The 12163-nt window shown below is 33.9% G+C and overlaps 8 non-coding genes across 8 annotated transcripts; all 8 read right to left on the reverse strand.

Annotated features, from left to right (window-relative positions):
- Window positions 1-2130: 2130 nt before the first annotated feature.
- On the reverse strand, window positions 2131-2202 carry TRNAW-CCA (transfer RNA tryptophan (anticodon CCA)). Its single transcript has one exon. It is a non-coding gene; the product is annotated as a tRNA-Trp (tRNA).
- Window positions 2203-2632: 430 nt separating this feature from the next.
- On the reverse strand, window positions 2633-2704 carry TRNAW-CCA (transfer RNA tryptophan (anticodon CCA)). Its single transcript has one exon. It is a non-coding gene; the product is annotated as a tRNA-Trp (tRNA).
- Window positions 2705-4112: 1408 nt separating this feature from the next.
- On the reverse strand, window positions 4113-4184 carry TRNAW-CCA (transfer RNA tryptophan (anticodon CCA)). Its single transcript has one exon. It is a non-coding gene; the product is annotated as a tRNA-Trp (tRNA).
- Window positions 4185-5106: 922 nt separating this feature from the next.
- TRNAW-CCA (transfer RNA tryptophan (anticodon CCA)) lies at window positions 5107-5178 on the reverse strand. The gene has a single exon. It is a non-coding gene; the product is annotated as a tRNA-Trp (tRNA).
- A 1332-nt stretch (window positions 5179-6510) lies between these two features.
- On the reverse strand, window positions 6511-6582 carry TRNAW-CCA (transfer RNA tryptophan (anticodon CCA)). Its single transcript has one exon. It is a non-coding gene; the product is annotated as a tRNA-Trp (tRNA).
- Window positions 6583-7997: 1415 nt separating this feature from the next.
- On the reverse strand, window positions 7998-8069 carry TRNAW-CCA (transfer RNA tryptophan (anticodon CCA)). Its single transcript has one exon. It is a non-coding gene; the product is annotated as a tRNA-Trp (tRNA).
- Window positions 8070-8499: 430 nt separating this feature from the next.
- Window positions 8500-8571, reverse strand: TRNAW-CCA (transfer RNA tryptophan (anticodon CCA)). The gene has a single exon. It is a non-coding gene; the product is annotated as a tRNA-Trp (tRNA).
- Window positions 8572-10978: 2407 nt separating this feature from the next.
- TRNAW-CCA (transfer RNA tryptophan (anticodon CCA)) lies at window positions 10979-11050 on the reverse strand. The gene has a single exon. It is a non-coding gene; the product is annotated as a tRNA-Trp (tRNA).
- Window positions 11051-12163: the final 1113 nt, after the last annotated feature.

Genomic DNA, 12163 nt, shown 5'->3' on the forward strand with positions numbered 1-12163 from the left:
GTCGACCTGGAGGATGGATCTGATCCTTATGGACCTTGGGTAGTAAGTAAAAAACAGATACCTTCGGTGCTTTATTGAAGAGACATTCTTTTTCTTTTTCAGTAATTGTTCCAGTAGTGACTGCATCTTGAAGAAGAATCTGAAGTTCATCCTGAAATTTGGAAAGAGGATTGAAGGTAAGTTTCTTGTATGTAGTGGTATCTCTCAATTGACGTTTAGCTTCGTTGTTGTACATAGTAGAAGGCCAAAGTACCACATTTCCACCTTTATCAGATGCTTTAATTACAACATTATCCAATTATTTTAATTCATTAAGGGCCTTCCTTTCTTCTCTGCTCAAATTATTATATGATAATGTGGTTGGAATTCGTTTGAACTCAGCACTAACTAGTTGGACAAAAAGATCTATATTTGGATATAGAGATAAAGGGGGAAATTTTGTAGATGTGGGAATGATATTTTTTGGTAACCTACCTGTCTGAGGAGCAAATTGTTCCTCGAGTAAGCTTTCCAAAGTTCTCACCGCCTCTTGTTCTTCTATAGTAGAGAAGACATTATCAATAGGTTTGTGAAACATCTTTTTAAATAATAATTTACGAGCAAACAAGTGCAAGTCTTTTAAAGCTGTAAAATAATCAAACTTGGATGTGGGGGAAAAAGAAAGACCCCTATTGAGAACATCTAGCTGGATTTGAGTCAACTTAATGTTAGAAAGGTTAATTACCTTTGAAGTTGAACCTCCTAGATTGATATCCGCCAGATTTCTTGGTGCATTTTGTCTAAAGTTGTAATGTCGATGTCCAGTTTTTTGTTTCCCCAAATGTTCATCAGGTATGCCTTCAGTGTCAGTTGATGTAACGGATGAAAAAGACGTATGGCGTATGTCTGGTTGTGATGTAGACAGCCATTAGTAAACCTTATCAGTACGGAAATCTTGTAGATCTCGTTGAAATTTTGTCAATTTTGTATTTTGAATATGTTTTTCCCATGTGGTAAAACTGTCGTCCATATCCTTGTTGAAGTCATCTAATTCAATAGCAGTTGCTAATAATTTCAAGTCATCTTGTAGTTTGATAATCTCTTTATCTAATGATAAGAGAGTACTGGCATTTTTCTTGATGATGAGAAGGAGAAACTTTTCAGAACATTCATCACAGATAATCCTCCATTGTTTAGTAAACTCATCATCATCGCGGCCATAAGAAGGGAATACCTCACTCTCAAGCCACTGGGAATCAGTTTCTCCTTTACATAATTTTCTAAAGTAGTTTTATTCCACCAAACTTTAATTTTTTGGTGGAGATGATGCTTTAAGTCCCGTTTAATATCAGATATTTTGGTTAGGTCATTGTTCTCCACCTGTGGACTAGTATTTTTAAAAACTGAAAGTGCTTGGGAATGCCAAGCCACCTCTTTAGTGCACCAATCCATGATAAGATTAAGAAAAGACCTCTGTGAAAACACAGGAAAATAGATTAACAACAGTATTAATCAGCAAAATAGCTGTGCAAACACAAGATAATAATCCCCTACAACTAGAATGCACAACAGACAATAATGAAAATCAAATAAACTTTATTGAATAAAATCGACAAAATAAAGAAGAATCCGACAGGTGATGTAATACGGGATAAAGTGCCAAAATAGATAAATAGATAAATAGATATACAAAATCATGGGAAATTGTGTAAAATATTAGAAGTAGCAGAAAATACTCAAGACTTAAATATACCCAAGAAAATGCATAAAGATACTCATCTAAAATCTGGTGGGTATAAGCGAACACAATAACAAGATAAAATTATCTCAACAGCTCAGAAAGTGGATTTGTGGAAAAGAAACTTTTCAAAATTTGCCTACATCACAAAATTGTAAAAAATATAAATACTTGTGATATTTCCCATAATAATGGAATAAATGCTATGATCAAATTGAAAGGAGATCCCGACGTGCCTTAAATATTCAATGTTTTGATTTTGCTTCCTGATTATTTTTCTCATCAAAGAATTGTTTATGAGATATTAATCTATAACATTCAACTAAAAGACACTTTTTTAGACACTGTGCTGACAGATAGCAACACAGCTTTAGTTTTAATCCAGACATGGGTTAAGTTATGAATAACTTTTTTGACCCCAACATGATTTGAACATGCAACCTTCTAATCTGGAATCAGACGCGCTACCGTTGCACCACGAGGTCATATGAAAAGAAACTTTCCGCCCATAATATAACTCACTTAAAAAGTGCATGAAGAAATCGTGGCACACCTTCTCGAAATTTGCTACTTTTACTAACAGACTGAAAAAGACATAAACAAGGACGAATGAACATCTTGATATTGGGAATGCAGGGATTTCCAGTTTAAAATTTAGAATCTAGTAATGAACACTTTTTTCTTATGGTTTCAAAGATAACAATGCTATGATCAAAGTGAAAAGAGATCCCGAAGTGCATTAAATATTCAATGTTTTGATTTAGTTTCCCGATGATTTTTCTCATCAAAGAATTGTTTATAAGATATTAATCTATAACATTCAACTAAAAGACACTTTTTAAGACACTGCGCTGACATATAGCAACACAATTTCAATTTTAATCCAGACATGGGTTAAGTAATGAAAAAGTTGCTTGACCCTGGCGTGATTTGAACACGCAACCTTCTGATCTGGAGTCAGACGCGCTACTGTTGCGCCACAAGGTCATATGAAAAAAAACTTTCCGCCCATAATTCACTTAAAAAGTGCATGAAGAAATCGTGCACACCTTCTCGAAATTTGCTACTTTTACTAACAGACTGAAAAAGACATAAACAAGGACGATTGAATATCTTGGTATTGGGAATGGAGGGTTTTCCAGTTTAAAATTTAGAGTCTAGTAAAGAACCCTTTTTTCTTATGGATTCAAAGATGACAATGCTATGATCAAAGTGAAAGCAGATCCCGACGTGCCTTAAATATTCAATGTTTTGATTTTGCTTCCTGATAATTTTTCTCATCAAATAATTGTTTATGAGATATTAATCTATAACATTCAACTAAAAGACACTTTTTCAGACACTGTGCTGACAGATAGCAAAACAGCTTCAATTTTAATCCAGACATGGGTTAAGTTATGAAAAAGTATTTTGATCGCGACATGATTGGAACACGCAACCTTCTGATGTGGAGTCAGACGCGCTACAGTTGCTCCACGAGGTCAAATGAAAAGAAACTTTCCGCCCATAATATAACTCACTTAAAAATTGCATGAAGAAATCGTGGCACACTTTCTCGAAATTTGCTACTTTTACTTACAGACTGAAAAAGACATAAACAAGGATGAATGAACATCTTGATATTGGGAATGCAGGGATTTCCAGTTTAAAATTTAGAATCTATTAATAAACCCTTTTTTCTTATGGTTTCAAAGATGACAATGCTATGATCAAAGTGAAAAGAGATCCCGAAATGCATTAAATATTCAATGTTTTGATTTCGTTTCACGATGATTTTTCTCATGAAAGAATTGTTTATAAGATATTAATCTATAACATTCAACTAAAAGACACTTTTTTAGACACTGCGCTGACAGATAGCAACACAGTTTCAATTTTAATCCAGACATGGGTTAAGTAATGAAAAAGTTGCTTGACCCTGGTGTGATTTGAACACGCAATCTTCTGATATGGAGTAAGACGTGTCACTGTTGCACCACAACATCATACGGAAAGAAACTTTCTGCCCATAACTCACTTAAAAACTGCATGAAGAAATCGTGGCACACCTCGAAATTTGCTACTTTTACTAACAGACTGAAAAAGACATAAACAAGGACGAATTAATATCTTGGTATTGGGAATGAAGGGTTTTCCAGTTTAAAATTTAGAGTCTAGTAAAAAACGTTTTTTCTTATGGATTCAAAGATGACAATGCTTTGATCAAAGTGAAAAGAGAACCCAACGTGCCTTAAATATTCAATGTTTTGATTTAGCTTCCCTATGATTTTTCTCATCAAATAATTGTTTATAAGATATTAATATATAACATTCAACTTAAAGACACTTTTTCAGACACATAGCAACACAACTTCAATTTTAATCCAGACATGGGTTAAGTTAGGAATAAGTTTTTTGACCTCGACGTGATTTGAACACGCAACCTTCTGATATGGAGTCAGACGCGCTACCGTTACGCCACAAGGTCACATGAAAAGGAACTTTCCGCCCGTAATATATCTCACTTAAAAATTGCATGAAGAATTCGTGGCACACCTTCTCGAAATTTGCTACTTTTACTTACAGACTGAAAAAGACATAAACAAGGACAAATGAACATCTTGATATAGGAAATGCAGGGATTTCCAGTTTAAAATTTAGAATCTATTAATGAACCCTTTTTTCTTATGGTTTCAAAGATGACAATGCTATGATCAAAGTGAAAAGAGATCCTGAAATGCATTAAATATTCAATGTTTTGATTTCGTTTCACTATGATTTTTCTCATGAAAGAATTGTTTCTAAGATATTAATCTATAACATTCAACTAAAAGACACTTTTTTAGACACTGCGCTGACAGATAACAACACAGTTTCAATTTTAAACCAGACATGGGTTAAGTAATGAACAAGTTGATTGACCATGGCGTGATTTGAACACACAAACTTCTGATCTGGAGTCAGACCCACTTCCGTTGCACCACAAGATCATACGAAAAGAAACTTTCCGCCCATAATTCACATGAAAAGTGTATGAAGAAATCGCGCAAACCTCGAAATTTGCTACTTTTGCTCACAGACTGAAAATGACATAAACAAGGACGAATGAACATCTTGATATTGGGAATGCAGGGTTTTCCTGTTTAAAATTTAGAATCTAGTTAAGAATCCTTTTTTCTTATGGATTCAAAGATGACAATGCTATGATCAAAGTGAAAGGAGATCCCAACGTGCCTTAAATATTCAATGTTTTGATTTTGTTCCCCGATGATTTTTCTCATCAAAGAATTGTTTGTAAGATATTAATCTATAACATTCAACTAAAAGACACTTTTTCAGACACTGTGCTGACAGATAGCAACACAGCTTTAGTTTTAATCCAGACATGGGTTAAGTTATGAAAAACTTTTTGACCCCGACGTGATTTGAACACGCAACCTTCTGATCTGGAGTCAGACGCGCTACCATTGCGCCACGAGGTCATATAAAAAGAAACTTTCCGCCCATAATATAACTCACTTAAAAAGTGCATGAAGAAATCGTGGCACACCTTCTCGAAATTTGCTGCTTTTACTTACAGACTGAAAAAGACATAAACAAGGACGAATGAACATCTTGATATTGGGAATGCAGGGATTTCCAGTTTAAAATTTAGAATCTAGTAATGAACACTTTTTTCTTATGGTTTCAAAGATAACAATGCTATGATCAAAGTGAAAAGAGATCCCGAAGTGCGTTAAATATTCAATGTTTTGATTTCGTTTCCCGATGATTTTTCTCATGAAAGAATTGTTTATAAGATATTAATCTATAACATTCAACTAAAAGACACTGCGCTGACAGATAGCAACACAGTTTCAATTTTAATCCAGACATGGGTTAAGGTATGAATAAGTTTTTTTGACCCTAGCGTGATTTGAACACACAAACTTCTGATCTAGATTCAGACGCGCTACCGTTGCAGCACAAGATCATACGAAAAGAAACTTTCCGCCCATAATTCACATGAAAAGTGTATGAAGAAATCGCGCAAACCTTCTCGAAATTTGCTACTTTTGCTCACAGACTGAAAATGACATAAACAAGGACGAATGAACATCTTGATATTGGGAATGCAGGGTTTTCCAGTTTAAAATTTAGAGGCTAGTAAAGAACCCTTTTTTCTTATGGATTCAAAGATGACAATGCTATGATAAAAATAATCCCCTACAACTAGAATGCACAACAGACAATAATGAAAATCACATAAACTTTATTGAATAAAATCGACAAAATAAAGAAAAATGCAGAATCCGACAGGTGATGTAATACGGGATAAAGTCCCAAAACAGATAAATAGATAGATAGATATACAAAATCATGGGAAATTGTGTAAAATATTAGAAGTAGCAGAAAATACTCAAGACTTAAATATACCCAAGAAAATACATAAAGATACTCATCTAAAATCTGGTGGGTATAAGCGAACACAATAACAAGATAAAATTATCTCAACAGCTCAGAAAGTGGATTTGTGGATAAGAAACTTTTCAAAATTTGCATACATCACAAAATTGTAAAAAATATAAATACTTGTGATATTTCCCATAATAATGGAATAAATGCTATGATCAGAGTGAAAGGAGATCCCGACGTGCCTTAAATATTCAATGTTTTGATTTTGCTTCCTGATTATTTTTCTCATCAAATAATTGTTTATGAGATATTAATCTATAACATTCAACTAAAATACACTTTTTCAGACACTGTGCTGACAGATAGCAACACAGCTTCAATTTTAATCCAGACATGGGTTAAGTTATGAAAAAGTTTTTTGACCCCGATGTGATTTGAACACGCAACCTTCTGATCTGGAGTCAGACACGCTACCATTGCGCCACGAGTTCATATGAAAAGAAACTTTCCGCCCATAATATAACTCACTTAAAAATTGCATGAAGAAATCGTGGAACACCTTCTCGAAATTTGCTACTTTTACTAACAGACTGAAAAAGACATAAACAAGGACGAATGAACATCTTGGTATTGGGAATTTAGGGTTTTCCAGTTTAAAATTTAGAGTCTAGTAAAGAACCCTTTTTTCTTATTGATTCAAAGATGACAATGCTATGATCAAAGTGAAAAGAGATCCCAACGTGCCTTAAATATTCAATGTTTTGATTTCGCTTCCCTATGATTTTTCTCATCAAATAATTGTTTATAAGATATTAATTTATAACATTCAACTAAAAGACACTTTTTCAGACACATAACAACACAGCTTCAATTTTAATCCAGACATGGGTTAAGTTACGAATAAGTTTTTGAAACCCGACATGATTTGAACACTCAACCTTCTGATCTGGAGACAGACGCGCTACCGTTCCACCACGAGATCATATGAAAAGTAACTTTCCGTCCATAATATACCTCACTTAAAAATTGCATGAAGAAATCGTGGCACACCTCGAAATTTGCTACTTTTACTTACAGACTGAAAAAGACATAAACAAGGACGAATGAACATCTTGATGTTGGGAATGCAGGGATTTCCAGTTTAAAATTTAGAATCTATTAATGAACCCTTCTTTCTTATGGTTTCAAAGATGACAATGCTATGATCAAAGTGAAAAGAGATCCCGAAATGCATTAAATATTCAATGTTTTGATTTCGTTTCACGATGATTTTTCTCATCAAAGAATTGTTTGTAAGATATTAATCTATAACATTCAATTAAAAGACACTTTTTTAGACACTGCGCTGACAGATAGCAACACAGTTTCAATTTTAATCCAGACATGGGTTAAGTAATGAAAAAGTTGCTTGACCCTGGTGTGATTTGAACACGCAAACTTCAGATCTGGAGTCAGACGCGCTACTGTTGCACCACAAGATCATACGTTAAGAAACTTTCCGCCCATAATTCACATGAAAAGTGTATGAAGAAATCGCGCAAACCTACTCGAAATTTGCTACTTTTGCTCACAGACTGAAAATGACATAAACAAGGACGAATGAACATCTTGATATTGGGAATGCAGGGTTTTCCTGTTTAAAATTTAGAATCTAGTTAAGAACCCTTTTTTTCTTATGGATTCAAAGATGACAATGCTATGATCAAAGGGAAAGGAGATCGCGACGTGCCTTAAATATCCAATGTTTTGATTTTGTTCCACGATGATTTTTCTCATCAAAGAATTGTTTGTAAGATATTAATCTATAAAATTCAACTAAAAGACACTTTTTTAGACACTGTGCTGACAGATAGCAACACAACTTTAGTTTTAATCCAGACATGGGTTAAGTTATGAAAAAGTATTTTGACCTCGACATGATTTGAACATGCAACCTTCTGATCTGGAGTCAGACGCGCTACCGTTGCGCCACGAGGTCATATGAAAAGAAACTTTCCGCCCATAATATAACTTACTTAAAAAGTGCATGAAGAAATCGTGGCACACCTTCTCGAAATTTGCTACTTTTACTTACAGACTGAAAAAGACATAAACAAGGACGAATGAACATCTTGATATTGGGAATGCAGGGATTTCCAGTTTAAAATTTAGAATCTAGTAATGAACACTTTTTTCTTATGGTTTGAAAGATAACAATGCTATGATCAAAGTGAAAAGAAATCCCGAAGTGCATTAAATATTCAATGTTTTGATTTCGTTTCCCGATGATTTTTCTCATCAAAGAATTGTTTATAAGATATTAATCTATAACATTCAACTAAAAGACACTTTTTTAGACACTGCGCTGACATATAGCAACACAATTTCAATTTTAATCCAGACATGGGTTAAGTAATGAAATAGTTGCTTGATCCTGGCGTGATTTGAACACGCAACCTTCTGATCTGGAGTCAGACGCGCTACCGTTGCGCCACAAGGTCATATGAAAAGAAACTTTCCGCCCATAATTCACTTAAAAAGTGCATGAAGAAATCATGCACACCTTCTCGAAATTTGATACTTTTACTTACAGACTGAAAAAGACATAAACAAGGACGAATGAATATCTTGGTATTGGGAATGTAGGGTTTTCCAGTTTAAAATTTAGAGTCTAGTAAAGAACCCTTTTTTCTCATGGATTCAAAGATGACAATGCTATGATCAAAGTGAAAGCAGATCCCGACGTGCCTTAAATATTCAATGTTTTGATTTTGCTTCCTGATTATTTTTCTCATCAAATAATTGTTTATGAGATAATAATCTATAACATTCAACTAAAAGACACTTTTTCAGACACTGTGCTGACAGATAGCAACACAGCTTCAATTTTAATCCAGACATGGGTTAAGTTATGAAAAAGTATTTTGATCTCGACATGATTTGAACACGCAACCTTCTGATCTGGAGTCAGAAGCTCTACCGTTGCTCCACGAGGTCATATGAAAAGAAACTTTCCGCCCATAATATAACTCACTTAAAAATTCCATGAAGAAATCGTTGCACACTTTCTCGAAATTTGCTACTTTTACTTACAGACTGAAAAAGACATAAACAAGGATGAATGAACATCTTGATATTGGGAATGCAGGGATTTCCAGTTTAAAATTTAGAATCTATTATTAAACCCTTTTTTCTTATGGTTTCAAAGATAACAATGCTATGATCAAAGTTAAAAGTGATCCCGAAATGCATTAAATATTCAATGTTTTGATTTCGTTTCACGATGATTTCTCTCATGAAAGAATTGTTTATAAGATATTAATCTGTAACATTCAACTAAAAGACACTTTTTTAGACACTGCGCTGACAGATAGCAACACAGTTTCAATTTTAATCCAGACATGGGTTAAGTAATGAAAAAGTTGCTTGACCCTGGCGTGATCTGAACACGCAACCTTCTGATCTGGAGTCAGACGTGTCACTGTTGCACCACAAGATCATACTGTAAGAAACTTTCCGCCCAAAATTCACTTAAAAAGTGCATGAAGAAATCGTGGCACACCTCGAAATTTGCTACTTTTACTAACAGACTGAAAAAGACATAAACAAGGGCGACTGAATATCTTGGTATTGGGAATGGAGGGTTTTCCAGTTTAAAATTTAGAGTCTAGTAAAGAACCCTTTTTTCTTATGGATTCAAAGATGACAATGCTATGATCAAAGAAAAAAGAGAACCCAACGTGCCTTAAATATTCAATGTTTTGATTTAACTTCCCTATGATTTTTCTCATCAAATAATTGTTTATTAGATATTAATTTATAACATTCAACTAAAAGACACTTTTTCAGACACATAGAAGCACAGCTTCAATTTTAATCTAGACATGGGTTATGTTAGGAATAAGTTTTTTGACCCCGATGTGATTTGAACACGCAACCGTCTGATCTGGAGTTAGACGCGCTACCGTTGCGCCACGATGTCATATGAAAAGAAGCATTCCACCCATAATATAACTCACTTAAAAATTGCATGAAGAAATCGTGGCACACCTTCTCGAAATTTGCTACTTTTACTTACAGACTGAAAAAGACATAAACAAGGACGAATGAACATCTTGATATTGGAAATGCAGGGATTTCCAGTTTAAAATTTAGAATCTATTAATGAACCCTTTTTTCTTATGGTTTCAAAGATGACAATGCTATGATCAAAGTGAAAAGAGATCCCGAAATGCATTAAATATTCAATCTTTTGATTTCGTTTCACGATGATTTTTCTCATGAAAGAATTGTTTATAAGATATTAATCTATAACATTCAACTAAAAGAGACTTTTTTAGACACAGCGCTGACAGATAGCAACACAGTTTCAATTTTAATCCAGACATGGGTTAAGTAATGAAAAAGTTGCTTGACCCTGGTGTGATTTGAACACGCAAAATTCTGATCTGGAGTCAGACGCGCTACCGTTGCACCACAAGATCATACAAAAAGAAACTTTCCGCCCATAATTCACATGAAAAGTGTATGAAGAAATCGCGAAAACCTTCTCGAAATTTGCTACTTTTGCTCACAGACTGAAAATGACATAAACAAGGACGAATGAACATCTTGATATTGGGAATGCAGGGTTTTCCTGTTTAAAATTTTGAATCTAGTTAAGAACCCTTTTTTCTTATGGATTCAAAGATGACAATGCTATGATCAAAGTGAAAAGAGTTCCCGACGTGCCTTAAATATTCAATGTTTTTATTTTGTTCTCCGATGATTTTTCTCATCAAAGAATTGTTTGTAAGATATTAATCTATAACATTCAACTAAAAGACACTTTTTTAGACACTGTGCTGACAGATAGCAACACAGCTTTAGTTTTAATCCAGACATGGGTTAAGTTATGAAAAAGTTTACTGACCCCGACGTGATTTGAACACGCAATCTTCTGATCTGGAGTCAGACGCGCTACCATTGCGCAACGAGATCATATGAAAAGAAGCTTTCCGCCCATAATATAACTCACTTAAAAAGTGCATTAAGAAATCATGTCACACCTTCTCGAAATTTGCTACTTTTACTTACAGACTGAAAAAGACATAAACAAGGACGAATGAACATCTTGTTATTGGGAATGCAGGGATTTCCAGTTTAAAATTTAGAATCTACTAATGAACACTTTTTTCTTATGGTTTCAAAGATAACAATGCTATGATCAAAGTGAAAAGAAATCCCGAAGTGCATTAAATATTCAATGTTTTGATTTCGTTTCCCGATGATTTTTCTCATGAAAGAATTGTTTATAAGATATTAATCTATAACATTCAACTAATAGATACTTTTTTAGACACTGCGCTGACAGATAGCAACACAATTTCAATTTTAATCCAGACATGGGTTAAGTTATGAATAAGTTTTTTGACCCTGGCATGATTTGAACACGCAAATTTCTGATCTAGAGTCAGACGCGCTACCGTTACACCACAAGATCATACAAAAAGAAGCTTTCCGCCCATAATTCACATGAAAAGTGTATGAAGAAATCGCGCAAACCTTCTCGAAATTTGCTACTTTTGCTGACCGACTGAAAATGACATAAACAAGGACGAATGAATATCTTGATATTGGGAATGCAGGGTTTTCCAGTTTAAAATTTAGAGTCTAGTAAAGAACCCTTTTTTCTTATGGATTCAAAGATGACAATGCTATGATCAAAATAATCCCCTACAACTAGAATGCACAACAGACAATAATGAAAATCAAATAAACTTTATTGAATAAAATCGACAAAATAAAGAAAAATACAGAATACGACAGGTGAGGTAATACGGGATAAAGTGCCAAAACAGATAAATAGATAGATATACAAAATCATGGGAAATTGTGTAAAATATTAGAAGTAGCAGAAAATACTCAAGACTTAAATATACCCAAGAAAATGAATAAAGATACTCATCTAAAATCTGGTGGGTATAAGCGAACACATTAACAAGATAAAATTATCTCAACAGCTCAGAAAGTGGATTTGTGGATAAGAAACTTTTCAAAATTTGCATACATCACAAAATTGTAAAAAATATAAATACTTGTGATATTTCCCAT

This window comes from Phyllobates terribilis, unplaced genomic scaffold (genome assembly GCF_046119375.1).
Source record: "Phyllobates terribilis strain yellow unplaced genomic scaffold, ASM4611937v1 Scaffold_11__3_contigs__length_659146591, whole genome shotgun sequence".
In the NCBI taxonomy this organism is placed as follows: domain Eukaryota; kingdom Metazoa; phylum Chordata; class Amphibia; order Anura; family Dendrobatidae; genus Phyllobates; species Phyllobates terribilis.